Source organism: Brassica rapa, chromosome A06, assembly GCF_000309985.2.
Source record: "Brassica rapa cultivar Chiifu-401-42 chromosome A06, CAAS_Brap_v3.01, whole genome shotgun sequence".
Taxonomy (NCBI): Eukaryota; Viridiplantae; Streptophyta; class Magnoliopsida; order Brassicales; family Brassicaceae; genus Brassica; species Brassica rapa.
The window spans coordinates 11,295,608-11,316,533 of NC_024800.2; the positions used below are offsets into that span (position 1 = coordinate 11,295,608).

The following is a 20,926-nucleotide window of genomic DNA, read 5'->3' on the forward strand; positions in this document are numbered from 1 at the left end:
ATTCATAACTCCACGAAACAAATCAAATACTAAACTACAATATCCAAAAAAAAAAAGCAAATTACAAATACCAATATTTTTAGGAACAAATATCTAATTCGATCTGTTATATGCATACATATACATATATGCAAATAATTATATATATACGTTATATATATTATACTTTATATCAGTTTTACAATATTTTTATGAATTAAATTTATTATATTAGGTACTAGAATTTAAAAAGTTGAATAATGTTTTATTTTGGTAATAAAATGTTATTATTAAATTTTTCAATTATTTTTAAAATTTTATTTTATTTACGGAAAAAATCGGATATTCTAAAATTTCGGATATCCGAGTCACTGAATATCTAGGTGGCTAAAAATCGAATGGACACGAATGCTTCCCAATACTCAGATGTTTGATCTGTGCCACCCCTATTTACGGATACAATTTTATTTTCTTTATATGAAAAAATGACTAATGTCAAGGCTTTTTTTATTTTAAATTAATTTTAATTTTATCTTTCATGTATTTTTTGAACAAAAAATGTTATTTAATATTAATGAACAATATCTTTATATATTTGTCAACTATTTATATACTTTTTATGGTGTCATTTATATACTTTACATACACATACATGTGCACTTTGATGTGAGCATTTTGTAGCTAAGTATTCACCATAACTGAAGTATCTATTTTTTTTTAAAGTTGAAATATTTTTTCTTAATGATTCTTTCACTACCGACCAAATTGTAGTGAAATGATTTGTCTTAATAATTTTTTTTCTTAAATTATTATCTGTTTAGAAACTATAATATGAAACTATTGGTTCGACATGACGAATATCTAAAATTCATAACATGAAATAAATAAATAGTTTTAATTTTTGGTTTTTACCTGAAAAAACAAAAAAAATCAAATATTTTAACCGAATAAACTAAAATGAATATTAATTTAAGATAATAGTTATATTTTAAAAGATTAAAAATCAAAAAAAAAAACTTAAAACCGAGTCAATATCTAGATTAAACAGATCTAATTTTTTTTATTAAAAATAATGAAACTAATAATCATATTCCGCGCAAGGCGCGGGTTATTACCTAGTTATATGTTAAAAGAGAAAGTAACATTCAATACTAAATACATACGCTCTTAAATTTCTCCCCCAAATATAAATTCCACTTTATTTTATGTAAATTTATGGATGTTTTATAATTTTAACAAAAACCTCTATAAGATACTCTTAAGTCTTTAACACAAATTAAAAAGCAAGAGATTCCCCTCTATCGTAGCGACACAACAGTTTTTGTTTTCGTTAGAGAACTCTGAAATGCAACTATGAAATTTGTGTTTCGTTCTCATGGTTTTACATATGTTTCTACCACATGGAGTTGCTTTACCCACGCCTTAGCTTCTTTCTCTCCATTATATATACGTTTAAATCTCAGTAACAAGCTTTTGTTTATCTACATTGTATCAAGCGAAGTTTGTATCTTAAAGTTTTGTAATTCTCAACCATTTTATTTGCTCTTGGACAGAAAACTTGGGAGAAGTTGAAGTTTGCTTCTACACACGATCACATTGGCAAGGTGGCTAAGATCTCTATTTTTATGTGGTTCTATACATAAAAAAGTTGTGATTGTTGAAACTCAGTCCATGCTACAGAACTCTAAAAACTTAGAGAAACGTGTTGGCTGGCTCGAGGAAGAAAGAGCAAAGAAAATAGACATATCATCAGCCTGGAAGAAAAATGAAACTTGTTAGGCAAGAGATAAGCCAAATGCAATATGCGGTTGGAGAAGCAAAGACAAGCTACCAAGATGAGAATATACAGAACATTGCAGATATGAAGCAGTTACGAACAAAGAAATGCATAAATCAAAAATTTCTTACAGAAAGACCGAGTTAGCTGAAGAAAATGTAACCGAGGTTTTGCACAAAGGGGTTTAATAGAAGTGAGGGAGTTTGATTGATAAGGAGATGGAGGCTTAGAGTCTCAGAAGTGAAATGGAGAAGAAAGTAGATGTAACAAACTCAGAAGCTATGGAAGTTAAGCTAACAAGAGTGAAAAATGGGAGTTTCCCAAGGCTGCGTAGAATGGAAGTTTCATCCTTCCATCCTTGGCTTCAATCAGTTCAAAGAGGCGTGAAATACATTATAGAACTTGAATTTGGTGAAAATTTTAATTAACAAATAAAATTTTACTAGAAAATTTATAAGATTAAAAAAAAGAAGATTCATTTACTATATATTTTTTTTTGATTTTTTCATCAAAACCTACTAATGGAAATAAAAACGAAAGAAATATTATGATATTTTCTTTTTCTTGTGTGGTTATCAAACTCAATCTTAAAAACATTGACATGAAAATTGAAAGAAAAAAACAACAGTGATTATTACATAATCAAATCCTTTTTTTAAGTACTAAAATCTAAAAAATAAATTTCTATTAATAAATTAGAATTTTTGTTTTTGCTCATGAAAACACATCATCAAGTGAAGAACCACAAATTGACACATCATCAATTTTTTTGAAATATTATAAAATTTGCTACATTTGGAAATTTATCTAATAAAATTTATCAGTAAAACATGAATTTTATTTTCTCCACTAAACTCTAATAAACTTCATTTAACCTTTCTTCAGTTCTAAATTTCATCACATTAATTAGAATCTAAAATAATAAAGTAGAAGATAAAGTTCCACAATACGTCACCTCACCCCTCATATCTCCTTTTTTCAACACGTGTCGAGCAGAGCATTGATGGGCCGTGTCGAGCATTGATTCCCATAGTTATTTTTGGGTTATTTCTACTTTCATAATTGTGGTCCGCTTTGGCAGAGTTAGATCAGTTTTGTCTTCTCCTTCCTCTTCGACCACATAACCATATCTTTGCCATGGTCTCCGATTAGATTATCTGTAACGTTTTCTCTTTTTCTTAAACACATGCTTTAATTCAGTCATCAAACTCCACCTCACCTCTCCGCCTCAATTATTCAGGTTCCCGAACGATTTCTGTAACATATACAAGCTCGACCGATAAATAAGTCTTCTGGATACGATGAAGACCTACACCGTACACATATCTTACAGCCTAACCATCTCACACATCACCATTATTGCCTTTGCTCATTCTAAAAAGTGTTCCCTTGGCTATTTCTTAATGTTTGTTTGCTCTTATGGTGCATCTAAATTTGAACATAGCAGATTATTATTAAGTAAAAAAAACAATTTCACGTTCAAATTTGTTAATCTTTGAGAATGACTTAAGAGATTAACCTTACCCTCCATTATACCAATAGTAAAATTTCTCTTATAATATGAAAATAAACCTATTATACGAATGCCACCATTGGAACATCGCCTCATCTCTAAAAACAGTTTCAAAGAGATATATCTCAAAAACTCGCAGCCAAAAAAAAATGACAGCAACAAAGGTAGCTATTCTGAGAGGCAGTTGAATCTGAGTCAATTGATTATGTACATTCTCTAAGAACACACCAAAGTCAGAGACTCGGAGTTTCTACATGAAACAAGAACACCAAAACTGGATTTAAGTTTGCTTTATCGGCTTAGTGTTGCAGATCATTGTCAATAAACTCTTTCAGCTACAACCAAAACATAATAATAAAAAATGTTAAGCCTCCAAATAAAAACATAAAAGATTTTAAAATTTAAGCAATGATATATTGATGAGTGGACCATTTTCCTTTACAACACAATTATCTTTACAATACAACTATTTATCACTAATCCTCAAGTAAACAATTTCATTACCTGCCACAACGATTTAAATAAACAAGATTAAAGCATAAGTTGCAAGATTAAATAGTCTCCGAATTAGAAAAAGATTTTACTAAATACATATTCAACAAATCCATAATAAATTTGATTTATTAATGTATACTAAATATTTTACATAAGTAATTGTTAAATATTACAGAAGTCATTTTTAACTAAAATAATAAACTTACCCTCTTATAAATTGAAAATCTAATATAAACTGAAACAAACATATATTATAAAACATCATTTGTTGTTACATAATATGTCCTAATTATTATTTATGACACTGTTGAAACTATTTGCCTATTATTTTTAAAATTAAATTTTATAATTTTATCACATTATATTTGATTTTCGATGATTTGGCCTGGAGTTGGTGTATTAATTTATTATTGTGAAAAAATTAGTTATTGTAATAATATGAAATTATTACTTTATATTTTTTCAACTATATGATATTAGTTATTGAAAAATCTGATATTCTTAGGAAAAAGTAACTATTCTTACTTTATATTTTTTTCAACTATATAAAATTGAAATAGAAAAAAATAAAAAATATAAATCATTTTATTTTTCTTAAATTTTTATTTAATAATTTTGTGTTCTCTAACAAAAATATTGTTAGTGGTCAACTCAAACCAACAAAATAAAATTTTCAATATGCGAGGGCTAATAAACAAGAAGCCGAGAACTTCTATAAACAACATGCAAGGGCTAATAAACAAGGAAATGAAGAACATGATTAGTTCACTCCAGTACGAGCCAAATCATAAGCTGGAAGAGTTATTAAGAAGATGGTTTGAAGTAACAACTTATGAGTAGTTTTTACATCTATAGAAGAGTTTTTCAGTTCTTAAAAGGGTCTTATTTGTATATAACATTCTTTTGATATAGTTCAATAAATTTGAAATTTCATTAAAAAAAATTACCATATAATCTTAGAATAAAAACAGATTATATTTATTACTTTCAATATAAAATAAAGTTTCAATGATTTATAATATTTAAATATAAACAGTTTTAATGTGAACTCACCCGCCCGTAGGGCGGGCCAACCTCTAGTTTAATTTAAAAGAAACAAATGAACATTTAATGATAGAGGAAACGATGTTATTGGCAATAGGTATGGAAATTACTAGTCTTAGTTTAAATGTTTATTTATTCTAAAATGTTCGTCTATGGACTCTCTAGTTTTAATTTATTTGGTAAGCAAAAATCAGTTTTATTTCTCCGAGTGGGCTCAACACTGCCGGCCAATGATAATTTTAATTCAACAAACAATGTAAGTTCTGACTTTGCTTTCACACTCTCTCTTTTCAAACGTGTAATTTCAAACATACCTCTGTTTTGGTCAACTCATACTTTACCTCAATGCTCTATTTCAGTCTTCAGATTTAAGAGTTTCACACTTGTGTAGCGAGAGCTTACAATTCTAGCGAAATATTAGTGTTAAAAACTTAAATGAATTAGCATTGCTTTATTGCATGAATTCCTAAAATTTAACATTATCTTCTTTTAATTGGTGTCGCTTTATCCGAACGTCAACTAATATTTTTCGGATCGCTTTCCGCAATAAATATGTGCAGAAAATAAAGGCACATCCTCGAAATGGGAAGAAGGTAATCCAAAGCACGTGATGCGTAAACGTGATCCATAAATGTTTGCGGTACTACCAACTTACCATACGGTCCATACCCTGCTATATAGATCCGTCCTTGGTACATTTAAAACTCAATTCTTATCTTATAAGAGGTTACTCTAATTTTTCTGCCGACACTACAAAAACAAAACAAAGGATCACTTTATATTTTCTCTACTACTGTTTCGCTTCATATTTAAATTACTCGAACTGTTGAAGGATGAAGCTATGGACGCCACATGTCAATGGACAGTGAACTTCTTATAAGATATATTATTGAACTTTATTTTGAGTATGCATTGTCACATGTCAATGTTGAACTAGAGGTAACTACATGTCATGTACAATGATATTTATTTAACAAGAGAAGTGACTCACGCGGAAGGCAGACTACTGCTCTATTTACTCTCAATGTTCTTTGAACCGGTATTCAAACTCCAAAAGAAAACTAAATTTATAAAAACCCTCAATTTAACATAAGATCATCTTCAACCAAAATGCAAAACACTTTTTTTTTTTTTGACATCCAAATGCAAAACACTATTTTAATGTAATTTTTACACTAAAATCTCTCTAACCCAACTGCAAAAGTCACATTATTTTAGTGCTACACTATAATTACACACCAAAATTGGTATGATACTATTCACCACACTAAAATACTATTCACTCAAATAAAACATTACACATATTTTTATTAATAAAATGTACAATTAAATAAACGACAAATAAAAAGTTAAATACATATAATATTATAAAATAACTTTTAGAGTAAAATTTAGTGTTGCAGTTGGAGAAAAATATTTTTTTAGTGCTAAAACTACACCAAAATAGTGTGGTTTTAACATTAAAATAATATTATGGGTTGAAGATGCTCTAAGAATTGGATCAACAAAGAAATAATCAATTATTGAAGAATGAATCTCCAATAAACTCAGAATTCACAATCAAACATTAGAAGATGGTCAGAAGACATAAATGTTCTTAGGACAACCACAATGGTGGGATTGTGTTTCAAGTCCCTTAGCATTTTTAATTAAACTTTTATCTTAAGGGACCTAAGCTAAGGGACTAAGTGGATTATTAGTGGGACTCTGATTGTCCCTTAGTTTATTATTTAGTTAATTTTTTTTATTTGAATAAGTGATAACATATGTAAAGAAGTTTTAAATAAAACTTATATGATAGAAGTTTAACATTAAAATTGAAATATTAAGAAAATTACCAATTTTTTTTTTAAAAATACAAAATCATAATTTAAAAAAACAAACAAACATTTATTCCAATACAAATAGAAACTTATAAACTATATGTTATTTGGAAGATGTCCAAATTTATTCCATAGATCTTATGCGCCTTCTTTAGAAGATCAGTGTCACTCTCATCACTTATAAGCTGTCTCTCTGCGGCGGAGTATGCGGCAGAAAACTTGTTAACGTCATCGTTTATTCTATGCCACCTTTTCTTGCATTGCCCGGGTTCTCTCTCACCATCCTCTAATCCATGAGGACTTGAGGAATAAAGATGAGCAACCCTATCCCATAAGGTCCCCGACTTCTGCTCATTTGCTACAATGGAATCTTTAGAAGTTTTGAGCCACGCACTGATCAATACCTCGTCATCAGCCGGGTCCCATTTGCGTCTAACACCACGGGCCACTGGTGGTACTTGAGATGGTTGTGAACTGAATGACGGGATAGGTTGAGAATCACCAAAGTTAATACGACCATGAAAACTTGTGTCTTTCAAATACACGCAAGTGTCTTTAACAATAGCAAAGAAGCTAAGATTCACAAAACTAAGACTCGAAGAATTACAAACTCAGGCAAGGCAGATAGATGATAGCAGAAACATAACTATGGCAAGGCAAAAAGAATTACAAAGCAAGATTCAGACGATAGCAGAAAGATAACTAAACTACATCACAAAACAAAACGAGCAGGATCTAATCCGAGTACCACAAGAGACACAAACTATTTCGTTAATATCAAACTGTAAATATAGCAATCACTCAACCTATTTTGTTACAGGATCTAATCTCGAACCACAAAAGTTTTTAATGGAGGCTGTTTTTTAGCTACGAATCACGCATATAATCTAAAGAAAACAATCACTCAACCTACAAGGATACAAATCATACAATCAAACCATGTAAATCAATAAACTTTATTCTATTCCAAACCCTAGAATCTATCCATTTCATCTAGGAGTTGAAGACCGTAGCTTGCCAAGATTGGGACGATTCGCCGAGGATTTGGAGAGGAAAGAAGCTTGCGTACAGGACCGGAATCGAACGGAAGTGGATTGAGATTTCGAAGCTGCGACCTCTCGATTGGAAGCTGTGACCTTTCGATTTGCAAAGATACACCGACGGAGACTCCAGTGGAAGAGAAAAGACGCAGGTGGAGTGAGGAGATCAGGTCATCGCTTTCGTTTGGAAAGGATCGATCTTCCATTCGATGCTTCAGTTCGTCGCCATCGAGCTCTCCTTTTTCGATTTCAATTTCCCTAATGCGAATGAGCCGAAACCACCGTCCCTTCTTCGTTTCTATCGCCCAATAACGTGATGCCACGTCTCCTTCGGGACGAGTCCGATTGTTCCTTACTTACGGCCCGTCCCACCGTCCCATCCATTTTAATTTCATTTTGAATTATTTTCGACTCAATAAAGAAGAAGGGACGGGCTAAGGCACGCCCGATGCAGATGGCCTTAGTGACTTTGATGTTCCAAGGTGCAGGTGTTAATTTTATAATATTGTACATAGAATCCCTATTCGAAAATGGGGACACCTACCCACGTAATCGTCCGAGTTTACGTGATTCGTGTGCTGTCCGTGGCAAATAAGGTCAACTCGGCTACCTTATACGGCTGTCTGATTTTGTTCCGAATCGAGCGTGATAAACTGATAACACGTCCGCGTTATTAAAAAAAAAAAATTTGCTGGGACCAAAACGGTTATGTTACACGGGATATGTTCTATTAAAAACTCGGGAAAGATCAAACACTTCATTTGGAATGCATCTCAACATTATTAATTGACTAAATTTTTTCTCCGCATTGTCGTCGGAAGCGAAGACATTTTTGATGTAGTGTTCATCACTGGCCAAGATAACATATTGACGCATTGACATCAGTCTCCCAAGGAATTGGTTAATGCAGCAGACCAAAGCATCATCACCTCTCAGTGCATCTCTTGGTTGTACTCAAGACTAATGGTCTGAAAGCTTCGCTCCTATGCCAACAGAAAACTTAAACCGCTACATTCGATCTAATGGTACGCCAACAACTACTAACACAAGAGAATCTAACAATACTAAAAGGGAGATATGCTCAATGGAGAGCATGTCCACGTCAGTTAAAAAAAATCCACCAATAATATTGTGCCATGTCACATCCGTCTAATTTCAGTTAACGAATGGGCTACAGACAGATAGTGACCATTTATTCCAAATCTGGGCTTTACATATTTTTGGCCCAACAATTGCTGTCGTCAGAACCATCATTCGTCTCTTATCGTTTTCATCGCCTTTCCATCTACTCGGCGTTACTCTCCCCTTTCACCTCCTCCATAACATAGGCGTCCCATTTTCATGATTACGAAAAAGCTGAATCGAAACCGTCACCAAAGATAAACCATTCATGATGAGCTGTTCTCTGATGCTAACTACAAGGAAATCGAAGAGGAAGAAGGCTCCGACAAGGACGATGATTCCGATAGAAGACCACGGGGAATTCAATCCAGGTTTGCTACTGATGGATGCAACACATTCCAAATCGCTTTCAAAGCTTCCATGAAGAGTAAATGAGAGGATGCAATGGTGAGCTCTCATTCTATTTACCATAGAAAAACCTTTGACCTAAATTCTGATAGGATGGTATAGAATGATAGTCTTGGTTTTGCGTGATAGGGCCACAGTTCTATCAGCACATAAGCATCTTATTTCTCAGATTTGACCAGAAGAGGAAGCTGAAAACAAGCCCAAAGGGTCAAGCCAGAAAGGCAAAACATTTGGTATGACATTGGTCTCACTCACTCACCATTCTTTTTATGTGCGCATTGTTCTTTTGATTATAATTCAGTGAAACAATGTGTTAAGGTTGCAGAGAAAGGACATGTTAAACCTGCAAACTATTTAGATTCTCATTAGAATATTCTTATAGGTATTGCCACTAAAGGAGGTATGCTTTCCTCAGTGCTGAATTCAGGTTAGCTATCTCTTTCGGATTGTTTGGTGTTTTTAATTTCAGATCTGACTCAGTTTCTTCCACGAAATCCTGAAACCACAGTTGCCAAGCTTATTGATACTTATATTTGTTTATCGTTATCATTCCAGTGGCTAACTGTCAGATACAAGCAGAAGAGAGGCTAAAGAGATCTGTAGTGCTGGTCCAAGCCATGTTCATGTCTAAGCAAGCCCAAGAAAATTACAGGAGGATGAAGCTCACTCATGAAGAAGCTCAGGTAAAATTATGTCTTGCTTTTCTTTTTTCATGTTCAGAGCCTCTCAATTTAGAAAGACAGACTCTAAACGATACTATAATAAATGGAGAGTTTCTGTTGATGGTGTGATTCAATTGGAGTATGAGTGCTTGCAAGATATTTGATCAAAATGGTGGCTTCGGAGAAGTAAGAGATGTTGATCTAAACATTATGTGAACGGAAAAGGATACTTTCCACCTTCAGAACTGTATTTCTTGTGTGTTATGTGATATCTTATACTTCAAAATTTAGGATAAACAAGTCGTCATTTCTCATCATTTCTACGATGGTGGAAAGGAGTCTTCTCGGGTTTCATGGAAGAGAAAAAGTCTCACAGATGATGAAGTAATCATTCGGAACAAGTAAGCTATCTTTTTTGTAACCTTGGATTATATTCATCTATAGAGTTCCTTAATCCGTACAAGTGCGAAACGTTTATATACATTGGTTGTATTGTAGAGTTGTGAAGGAAATAATTGAAGACACAAGTACATTACAAAACAGAGAAAGATTTCTCATACTATCATGAGAGAAGAATCAAACCTTTCGTCGATCCTTCAAGAAGTTCGTGGGACCCTTTGATTTCATGTAAGTGAAACTTTAGAGCTGGCTGCACCTTTATTTCATATTATGTTTGCTGATTGTTATAATTCTATCACAGATGGTTCTTTTGACCTCCAGTTACTTCTTTGTCAAGTCATTAAGCTTAAGGAACAAAACACCACATAACCTCCTAAAGCTGCTTAGACCAGTGGGATAATGATAAGTTCTTCTCTTAGAACAATTGGAAGGCATGGGATGCTTTTCTTAAAGCAGACTGAGAGCCGCCGGGTAATTATAGAGACTATTCATTCTGCTGCTTTTGCTGAGAAGAAAGTTAGTGCTGCCTATAATATCTCAGCTGAGCCATAATCTTATTTTTAAATACGAGTTGATGTTGTTAAGAAAAAAAGAGTTGATAAGGAGCTCACAATCATATTCTTTCCAGCCCAAAATCAGCTTCTCATTCGAGACAATTCGGTAGCCAGTCATTAGGTTCTATGCAAATTGTAAAAAAGCGAAGAATACTATAATGATGCATTGTGAGTTCAGATAGACAAGATTTTTGGGTTCGAGTTCTTATTACGTCTGATGATGCTAATGTCTTTGATCGGTAAACAATAGACAGGGCTTTAAGTGTCATCGCACTATGGCAAGCATGGAACAAAGTTTCAATATAATTACAAAGCCTAACTAAACTTTATGGGGATAACTACCGGGTGATAAACGGGATATGAGCTTGAGCTTCCCACCTTAGATTGTCAGATTCACTGGAAAACTGGAAAATGTCTTTGTTATTTTCAAAAGTATTCATCAGACAAATATTTTCGGCCATATCCTATTCCACTTTTTAATTTTGACATATACATAACAAATTTGTTATGAAATATCTTCCTATTACTTCATCAGGATGCCAAAAGAAGAGACTAAATAAAAAATAAAGTAACATTTATTGGAACAACAAGATTCAAGATATTCTATCACATATAAACAATCTGTTAAATAATTTTCATAACATACTACAATGCGATTAGATGAAATCTAAAAATATAGTAGAAAGGTAAAAATAAAACTAAACCAAAACTAATCAAACGTTAAAGTCAATAGATTAATAAGAAAGCAATATTAAATGTAAGGTAAATCAATCACATAAACTTATAAAAATCTTATATCATTTTAATGTAATTAAAAATGAATATCAGTTAAATAATAAATAACTCAACTGTTACATTTTAAAAATCAATCACTATTCATATTACTGAAAAATTTCTTAATGATGTGAGCATAACAAACGATATAAAACTGAAATAAAACACCCATTACGTATGAAAAAGGTAAAATAAATAAAAAAATTATTTTCGTTCCTTAAAATTTAAGTATTTTAATCTTAAGTGAATTACAACTTTTAAGGTTTAACAATAATTTCATTATTTAAACAAAAAATAACAATTTCATGACTTATGAAATTATATGCCGTATACTTTGTTAAATTTCTAAACAGGGCAATATAATTTTAAAATTCTCGAGTCTTCAATGAATTTTATTATATTTACACTCAGGTGTGCTAGCTTCACAAAAAAAAAACGATTACTTTTACTAAGAGTTAATGTTGGTTTATATACTGATAATTTTTATTTTCAAAATTTGGATTTTTTAAAAAAATTATTAAATTTAGTAAAATGATACGAAAAATGTATTAAAATATTATTTTAGTATAATCAAAACCCTTGTTCTAAAAAGCGGCCGAGTTGCCGAGTAATCGTCCGCAAAATCGTGAAGCGGTGGGTCACCGTGGCGAGTTTCGCCAGTTCGGATGCATTCCACGCTAACCCGCGTTTTAACCGCCCAGAACGTGGTATAAGGTTACACGCCCGCGTAATGTTTTTTTTTTTGAAACTACCCCGCGTAATTTTGTTTCCGGAAAGCTCAAAAATCTCTGAAAATGTTTCTTTTTGTAGATCTGAGAAAAATTACTTGATCATCATTTTTAAGATTTACGTTAACAAAGTTGACTAATCAAATTATACAGAAAGAACCATGGATGGCCAAACGTTTAATCGCAGAACCAAATAAAGAAGGAAGAAGATGAAGACATACATATCTTTTTATATTTATTAAAACAAAGTAAATAATAAAAAACTATAAAACACCACCCTTCACGGGTTGAACCACTTTTTAGTAGGTCCAAAAGGTTTAAACAAAACAATTGACCTAAGTTTTAATAATATTTGGAATCCACAAATGAAGATATGTACTAGTGAGTACTATAACCATAAAAAATAAATCCCCGATTACTCCCCGATTTATTTCCGATTTTTCAATAAATCGCTAGGCGCTGGTCATCCGCACGCGTTGCGCCTAGCGAGTTTCCGAACAAGGATCAAAACTAAAAAAACTATGAGCAAATATTGCATCATGGACAAAAACAAGACTTGATCAACGATAAAATCATATATAGTTTGCTAAATTTTCACATTTGAAAGTCTCAGACATCCATCACAAACACAGCCTTAAATCTTTCTCCTCTTCCCTACTCTCACAATACAAATGACAAACTGATAAACTATTAACTTTCGCAAAACAAAATTGGAGGCAAAGCTAAATGCAAATTTCTCAAATGATCGCTTGACAGTGACAATGAATGTTAACAAAGAACCAGACATCGCAAACATAACCAATCTTCTATTCTTGATCTCTTTAACCTCCAATTTTGCAAAAGTCTTTGGGTCCTTTGGCAAGTCTAATTCCAAAAGCTGCTATTTGGGTATAGCAAATCCTCCTCTTCTCCCGACAGCTCAATTCATACTATATAACTTTTATCAACTTCCATCAAAATTATTTGACTGGTTTGTTCCGAGCATGAAGATTTAACAAAATGTCTGGCGTATATACACAAGTTTTAGAATTTGAACTTGCGATGTAGGAATAAAAAAATAAACAAAAGCAAATATTTTTTTTACATTTATATACTAAAATTCGAGAAAATTTAATATATAAGTAAATATCCGGGCTACAAAAATCCCTAGTAAACTTAGTGATTCCATATGATTAGTAGAGGCACCTTGTTGCCAATATAGTTGAACAAATAAGTTTTCCTAAATAAATGGAAAATATTTTTAATACATAATAAAACAAGAAAGTTTAGAAAACTATACAACTGCAATAAAGTATTAAAATCCGAAGGCTAATTTTAAAAATTAAAGAAAAATAACATGTTATTGAATGCTAATTTTATAAAATAAAAGGAAAATAAAATGATTTTCAATATCAAAATATTACACAAGTTAGCCCTACTGTTCTCAGAACTTTGAAAGGTACTGGCTATGTACCCAGGCAACAAAATTTATTAAACAAAATATATTTAACAAACGGTATAGAACCAAAACAAAACAAAAAATGTTGTTTGCGATGTGTGTCAGGTTACAAAAGACTCAGCAACGGCTTTGAAAGCCTAAGCCAGGGATAACTGTATTTTGATTTTTGTTTCTCATCATCCACATTCACATTCTACAACAATTATTTTTACATAAAAACTTAGAACAGAAGTAAAAGATTTTAAAACACAGTGGAAGCCTCAGACCGTCCTAGTCAATTAGATACTTTTCAACACTGAAATTTCAGTAACCATTCAATCTAATCATCACCGGCTTTGCATATTAATCAGACATAAAAACAAAACAAACGAGTAAACCACAAAAAATCATCAGATCTTCCTATACAAGTGAATCATAATACTCAGATTTTTTCTGAGAATTCAACAACTTGGCAAAGTGTTCCTCATTTGATTAAGCAATTATTAGAAGACAAAATTTATAACATATTGTTCCCCGACGTCCTAAGTAACATCATTTAAATTGATGAACAGGATAGCGAGGGGAACTATGTTCACTGTAGGCTAAAACATACACAACAATGCTTCACATGTTAATCATTCAAAGCATGATTCTAGTTAAGATGTTAAAGCCACTACTATAAAAATTGAAGAACTCAGTCCCTTAGATGTTCATAATGAATGCGATCATTACCGCTATCATTACAGGTCTGTAAATTGACTCATCACTGTTCTTCCCCCACAAACAACTATTACAAAACAAAGCAGCATAGATTAAGACAAAACTTAAATCAAGATATGTAGTCGCTCAAGTTACGATCCCGAACCGGCACCAAACTGAATTAACAGTATGATGCTGTGAATTGATTAGGGAGGAATATGAAATAACGAGAGCAGCACGATTGATATTGCTTCAAGGGAACGAATCATACGGGAACGGACAAATCCCATCGACTATCTGATGAAGCCAAAAGTAAAACCTAAACAAACAAGACGATTACAATCGAAACACTAGTTATTAGGCTGAAGAACTGTGTGTTGAGATTGTCAGCGTGTGTGTAATTTTTATATAGTGGTGAAGTCTCCGTAAAGGTCCTCGAAGCCCTAAGGAATAGGATTAGGGTTTTCAGTGTAGCAGTGTGAAAATGACGAAAGTAACCTTGGGCTGTAATTGTAGGATTAGAATTCTCTTTAGTAGAACGGCCCATTATTCATGGACTTTGCCTCTATGAAGCGCAATAGTCTTGGACCTGCGCATTTTAACCTCGACCCGAAAACCCCAACCGGAACCGATTTGAAAATATCCGAAACCGAACCAAAAATTTACAACTATCTTTTGGGTCCAAATTTTTTTTATCCAAAAGAATCAGAACCGAAAAGAATGGACCCGAATAGAGCCAGACTCGAAAAGGACCGACTCGAATATACTTGACCCGATAAAAACCGATTGTACCCGACTTAAAAACACGTATATACAAACTACGATTTTTTGTGTTCTATTATATATATATATATTATTTTATGATTTAGTTGAAATAATTTTTGTTAACAATATTTGTTATTATTGTGTAACATTTTAAGTAATATGAAGTTTTAAAGTGTAAAATTTAGAGTTTAAAAAATGTTTTATTTTATTTATTAATAGTTTAATCTAAGTTATTTTGTAAAATTTTAAATATACATGACAAATATCGACTAAATTTGATGGAGTTTGGGTATATCATGTCTTTTTCAGATCCTAAATAGACGAACCAGATCTAGCCCAATATTAACCCGAAAATTACTGGTATTTTGTAAGTATTTTAATTATAGACCCAAACCAATCCGAGAAAAACCGATTCGAATCCAAACCGAAAATTTACAAGTTTTTTACTGGATCTAAATGTTTAGGACTCAAAAATCCGGAACCGCCGAAGCCTACCCAATATTGTCGACTGTTTGCTTATTGAATTTTTGGTCCAGGAGGACCAGGACTAAACCTTTTTTAGCACGACAAGAACATGTCAATTCATTGTCTGCCTGTCAATTACTAAGTTATAATAAGGATAAAAGATTTTAATGGTGATGAAAATTCAAACATGAAGTTTCCCTGTAAATGTCTCTATTGAATAAAAGCGAGGAGCAAGTAGTATACTACTCATTGTCTAGTCATGATATACATCCAAACGTGATGTGTTTAAAGAACGTACCATCTCGTCTGCTGCAGAGTCCGAAAAAAAACGTGTAATTATTGGATAAAAGTTGCTAAAAATTGATATATTACGTTTTTTAAATGACCACCTTTTTTTTTAACAGGAGGTTCAAAGGTGACCCGTAATCCGCACGTGGTTTCCGTTTGTCTAAAGGTCCGTAATGCGCACGTGGTTTTCGATTGCCAACCATCTAATCCCCCTGGCCCGGAACCAGCCGGCACTAATACCCATTACCCAAGGACCCGACACCAACGCCGCGATAACTTTAACTTAGGGAAGGCGTAAAGCGTTCCGTGGTCACAGGGGGTATTCGAATCCGGGTCCGTATTAGTGTGTTAACTACCTCAAGCCCACTAGCCCACCACCCCGTGGTTAAATGACCACTTAATGAACAAAATAAATGGAAAAAAATTTGAACAAAATTCTATTTAAAAAAAATTGAACTGAAAAAAATGTTGACTACAAAGAAACAAATCGTAAGAAAAAAATTGAACAATTAGTAAAAATAACTAGTAAACAAACAGATGAATAGATGTTTTCATAACTTAATAAATATAAATTACCATCAATGCACACATATCATGATACTACGAGAACTTGTCATATTCTATAAAATATAGTAAGCAAAATTCAAATCAAAAAGAATGTTATGTACGAATATGAACTCTCTAATCTTATGGTATAGATAGTAAAAATAATGATCTGAGCTAGATGGTGACTTGAAACCATCTCTTTAGCACTCCTCCATATTTGTGATCCGGTTTATACTAAAGTGAGACCATCCTATTCCTCACAGCCTTGTCAATCAATCGTTGCATTTGACCAGTAGCTGTCTATGTTTGATGATGGCGCCTAGCATTTCTTTCTCTCCACACACAATAGATTGTACTCTGAAGCAGAAACTTTGCTAGAATGATATCCCTTCCCTTCTCTCACATACGCTGCAGTCGATTGATTGTCCATTGCCAATCTGAATTGATTCAATTTCGAACTAGCCAACGTGCAAGCCGTTTCCAAACTATGTATGAATATGGTCAAGCGAAGAAGAGATGGTCTCTTGTCTCATCTCTTTCTCCACAAAGCTCATATCCATGCACCATACCCCATTACCTCATTGTGTCCCCTGTAGATACTCTGTTTTAATGGCTAACCAAGTGATGAAGGAAAAACGAGGGACTCGTTGTGAGAACCAAACAACTTTACTCCATAGAACTTTGACCCTTTTACTAAAAGCTGATCCCAAGTTGTTGAGGCTGAGAATGTAGGTTGATAATCCTCATCCCCATGCTTCCACAACACTATATTTGTACCGTTCTTAGGTTTAGTAGGGTCAATCGCCATGATGCTACGATGAAGCTCTTGAAACCATCAATTTCTCTGACCTCTAATGCTCCATCCTTTCGAGTTCACTGCATCACTGACTCGGGCATGTCTTAATACACCTAAATAAGTAGTAACAGTAGCTCCCGAGATATCAATCAATCAGCCCTTCTCCATCCAATTATCAAACCAAAAGTGGCAATTCTTACCATCTCTAGTGTTAATTCTGAGAAAGTAATATGCCATATCCTTTAATTTGAGAAGTTTTCTCCATATCCAGGATCCTTTTGAATCATCTCTAACATCCCAAAAAGAGTTGTACCTGAGTAGATAATGAGTTACCCAGCTAACCCAAAGAGAGGGATGTTGAGTGAATATCCGCCATATGAGCTTCATAGCGAAAGCTTTACCTGAGTCCTGAAGCTTCTGAATCCCTAGTCCACCCTCATCTTTCTGAGAACAGAGATTTTCCCAGCGCACATTTGCCTTGTGAGTTTGTGTAGGTGATCCATACCATAAAAAGCATTATACATACTTTCTAAAGTGTTAAGATACTTGGCATGCAAGATGAATGTAGAACTCCAAAAATTAATTGTACTGAATATGCCGACAACATGGGGTCAAACTCACTCATCTAAGTGTTGCCGACGACATTCTGGTTTTCACAAATAGCACTTCAGACTCGCTCTTGGGAGTCATTGGGTCATGAACCGGTTCGCAAGTATGTCAGGATTACGTATCAATATTGCTAAATCCTCACTTTATGCTTCTGGAAGAAATATGTCCCCTCTTTTAGATACAACATCGGCATTGTGTATTGGAGTAGGTGCTTTACTTATATGGTACATGGATATGTCAGTTGCTCATGGAATCCCTTACCAACCATGATTATGAGCCATTGATAGACAAGATCCAAGGAAGAATGCTATGCTGCTAGATTGATGCATTATTGACAAAACCTGCACTTATTAGACCAATCACAATTTTTATAAAAAGTTTACAGTTTTGTAAAAGCTAAAAGGAAATTTGTCAAAACAAAATAAAAAACATACTCTTTTTCCCTACAATATAAAACCAACCATAGTTGTCCCTATAGTATAAATTTCTCATAATCTCAAAATTAACCTTTGATAAAATAATTTAAAAATATTTAAATACTAAAAGCGTATTATGAAAAAAGAAATAAAACATAAAAATAATTTTTGAAATAAAAAAAATAAAAAATAAACGCCCCCAAAATTAATCTTTGATAAGATTTCATCATAGAATAAGAGTTTGTGAAAATCACAAGAAAACTATGGAAAAATAAATAACAAATCTTTCGTAGATGATGATATTTTCTTTCCGTAGACCATAATTAAAAAAAAAAAATTAACAAAATTGAAAGCCCAAAAATACAGTTTGTGTATACGGATATTTTATCAATTGTTTCTATTTTCTAAAAAAAAATAATTTATAAAACTTATTATTTCATTAAGTTTGATAAGTGAAAATGGTAACTGAGGCAAAAATGGGACAGAAAATGTTTTTATAATAAAAGAACAAAAAAGCTGTTTTTCATTCTATTTTTTTTTATGAAACCCAATCAGTAATTCTCTAGCAAACAATAACCAGCTGTTTTTGTCCAAAAACGCACTTTACAATTATATTATATTGGACACCATCCCACTATATAAAAGAAGCTATTTTTAAGCTTCCTAAAGCTATCCACATGGTCAAAATAATCAGGACCAATCAAAGTGCCATGTCATTGTAGACTAGGCTTGGATACAAAAATTAAGTTAACCTTTGCAGCCCATTTAAACCATTTCGCAGCCCAACCTAAAATCTAATTCTCAAAAATCTAAAAATCACTCATCCTCCCCCTAACCTAAACGCCGTCTCATAATGGTTTCCAGAAGCTGATAAGATCAAAGATTCAACTAGACAAAGCAAGCAGCTTGAGGAACCAAAAGTTATGGATTGGCGTTGTTTTATCGGCTTTTTCAGTTCAAGTTTATTTTGTGAAGAAGAGTATTTGTTGCTTGGGTCATCTTCTTGCATTTTCATGCGATTGAGTTTGTAAGTCTCAGAAGCATCTTTACGGTTTGTTTTCTGATGGAATGTACTGTTTCATAATTGCAATGCGTACTTCTTTTCATTATATATGGATGAGATGAGATGTGACCGAATAAATTTCGAAACATGATTCAATTATCTCCATATTTATTATGTGTGATTCATGCCAGATTGGTTAAAGACATTGACTGTGAAGCTCTCCTGAATTTTAAGTAAGCAATTAAATGACTATAAACAATTTGTGGTCTGATTTATTATATGCTAAATTTTATACATATGAACTTAGTAAATAGTTCTTTTTTTTGCCACTGAGAGGACATAGACAACATGGGAGCAGAAATAAATGTTACCCTCATCTCAGAGGCTAGGGGTTCCTCAACGATTCTTTGGTGTGGTAAGATACTTTTCTTTAAAAGTTACCTGGAGTCACTGTAGTTGGAATCACATTATTATTTCCTAAAGTTAGATGCTTATGTCGTCATTACATATGTTTCTTTTAAATTGATAACCTCTTACTTTTCATCCCTAAAGCTTAGAATCTGGGCCTTTAGAGGATATTCAGAATCGGATACATGATGCGCTGGAGGAATTTGCAATAACGGGTAATTGCCACATTAGCACTTATTTTTAAGCATCTGACACTATTTTGGTGGCGTATATAAGTTAAAAGATAGTGAATTATTTTCCAACATTTGTAGCCAATAATGACTTAGATCTCATACAAGAAAGGAAATGCCAACTTGGACTTTTCAGGTGGCTCTTATATCTATGTCTCTCGAAAGACATGTCTCTTAGCTGGAACAGAGGATGTGCACTTAGGTTATAAATTATAGGACTGGGCCGAGGGATAGGCCGCAACGTTGGGTTTGGAGGATTGCAAGGAGAATGTTGACAGAGATGGTGGCGATGACATAAGTTAAAATGGCGGTAAAGAGAAGAAACATGTGGTGTTGGACTCCAACAAAAGTTAACTATTTTAGGATGTTTTTTAACCAGTATTCAACTTCTGAGCAGCCACTGATCGATATGTGTAAAAGCGAAATCGTAGACCTGTGTATGTGAAAGAGAAAAAAATAAGCAGTTGAAGAATCAGGTGGAAAAATAAGGGATACTTTTATGCAACGATTGTTATTTTCAGATCAGCTTTCTCTATTTGTAGCAGAGAATATAAAGACAAATAAGTTTTGAAATAGTGGCCATTTTTAGTGTAGAGAAACAAACATTCGTTGTCATCATCGTATGAGTTTTTATTTTTGATCAGAGAAAGAGAGAAAATAACATTTGAGGTCATCATTGTGAAATCCAATTAGGATTTCTCCTCTGTTTTTGGGGATTGTTATGAAACTAGGGTATGCTTCTGATTTTCATAGCTCTCTTTAAATCTTAAAAAAATTATTCTAAGCTTCAAAACAAGAAACACTGCAGTTTTAGTGTGCATAATTGTTTGCTTGGTGACATATTCTTTGATTGTTTTGGGCTGAAATATAAACCCAACATATTGTGTTGTTCCATTTAGTTAGGTAATTATATATATGTTTTACGATGTTATCGTTGCAACTATGTTGAAACTAAGAATGAGATAT

General features: G+C 32.9%; 2 long non-coding RNA genes and 5 other non-coding genes across 12 annotated transcripts; 1 reads left to right on the forward strand and 6 right to left on the reverse strand.

The window, feature by feature from the left end:
• Nucleotides 1-9,001: 9,001 nt before the first annotated feature.
• On the forward strand, nt 9,002-20,530 carry LOC103873255. Of its 6 annotated transcripts, none has more exons than XR_004448159.1 (8): nt 9,002-9,240; nt 9,331-9,434; nt 9,520-9,628; nt 9,757-10,264; nt 10,362-10,490; nt 10,564-19,737; nt 19,875-19,945; nt 20,097-20,530. It is a non-coding gene; the product is annotated as an uncharacterized LOC103873255 (long non-coding RNA). The 6 variants fall into 6 exon arrangements; XR_004448160.1 differs by having other exon boundaries at nt 19,880-19,945; XR_004448161.1 differs by having other exon boundaries at nt 10,564-19,555; nt 19,657-19,737; nt 19,875-20,530.
• LOC117125779 lies at nt 9,008-9,583 on the reverse strand. Its single transcript, XR_004448162.1, has 2 exons — nt 9,378-9,583; nt 9,008-9,245 (listed from the first exon to the last, which is right to left on the reverse strand). It is a non-coding gene; the product is annotated as an uncharacterized LOC117125779 (long non-coding RNA).
• Nucleotides 13,851-13,944, reverse strand: LOC117126323. The gene has a single exon (XR_004448898.1). It is a non-coding gene; the product is annotated as a small nucleolar RNA R38 (small nucleolar RNA).
• On the reverse strand, nt 14,014-14,090 carry LOC117126340. Its single transcript, XR_004448912.1, has one exon. It is a non-coding gene; the product is annotated as a small nucleolar RNA snoR20a (small nucleolar RNA).
• On the reverse strand, nt 14,143-14,216 carry LOC117126339. Its single transcript, XR_004448911.1, has one exon. It is a non-coding gene; the product is annotated as a small nucleolar RNA snoR64a (small nucleolar RNA).
• LOC117126351 lies at nt 14,258-14,409 on the reverse strand. Its single transcript, XR_004448922.1, has one exon. It is a non-coding gene; the product is annotated as a small nucleolar RNA snoR136 (small nucleolar RNA).
• Nucleotides 14,424-14,509, reverse strand: LOC117126366. Its single transcript, XR_004448934.1, has one exon. It is a non-coding gene; the product is annotated as a small nucleolar RNA SNORD25 (small nucleolar RNA).
• Nucleotides 20,531-20,926: the final 396 nt, after the last annotated feature.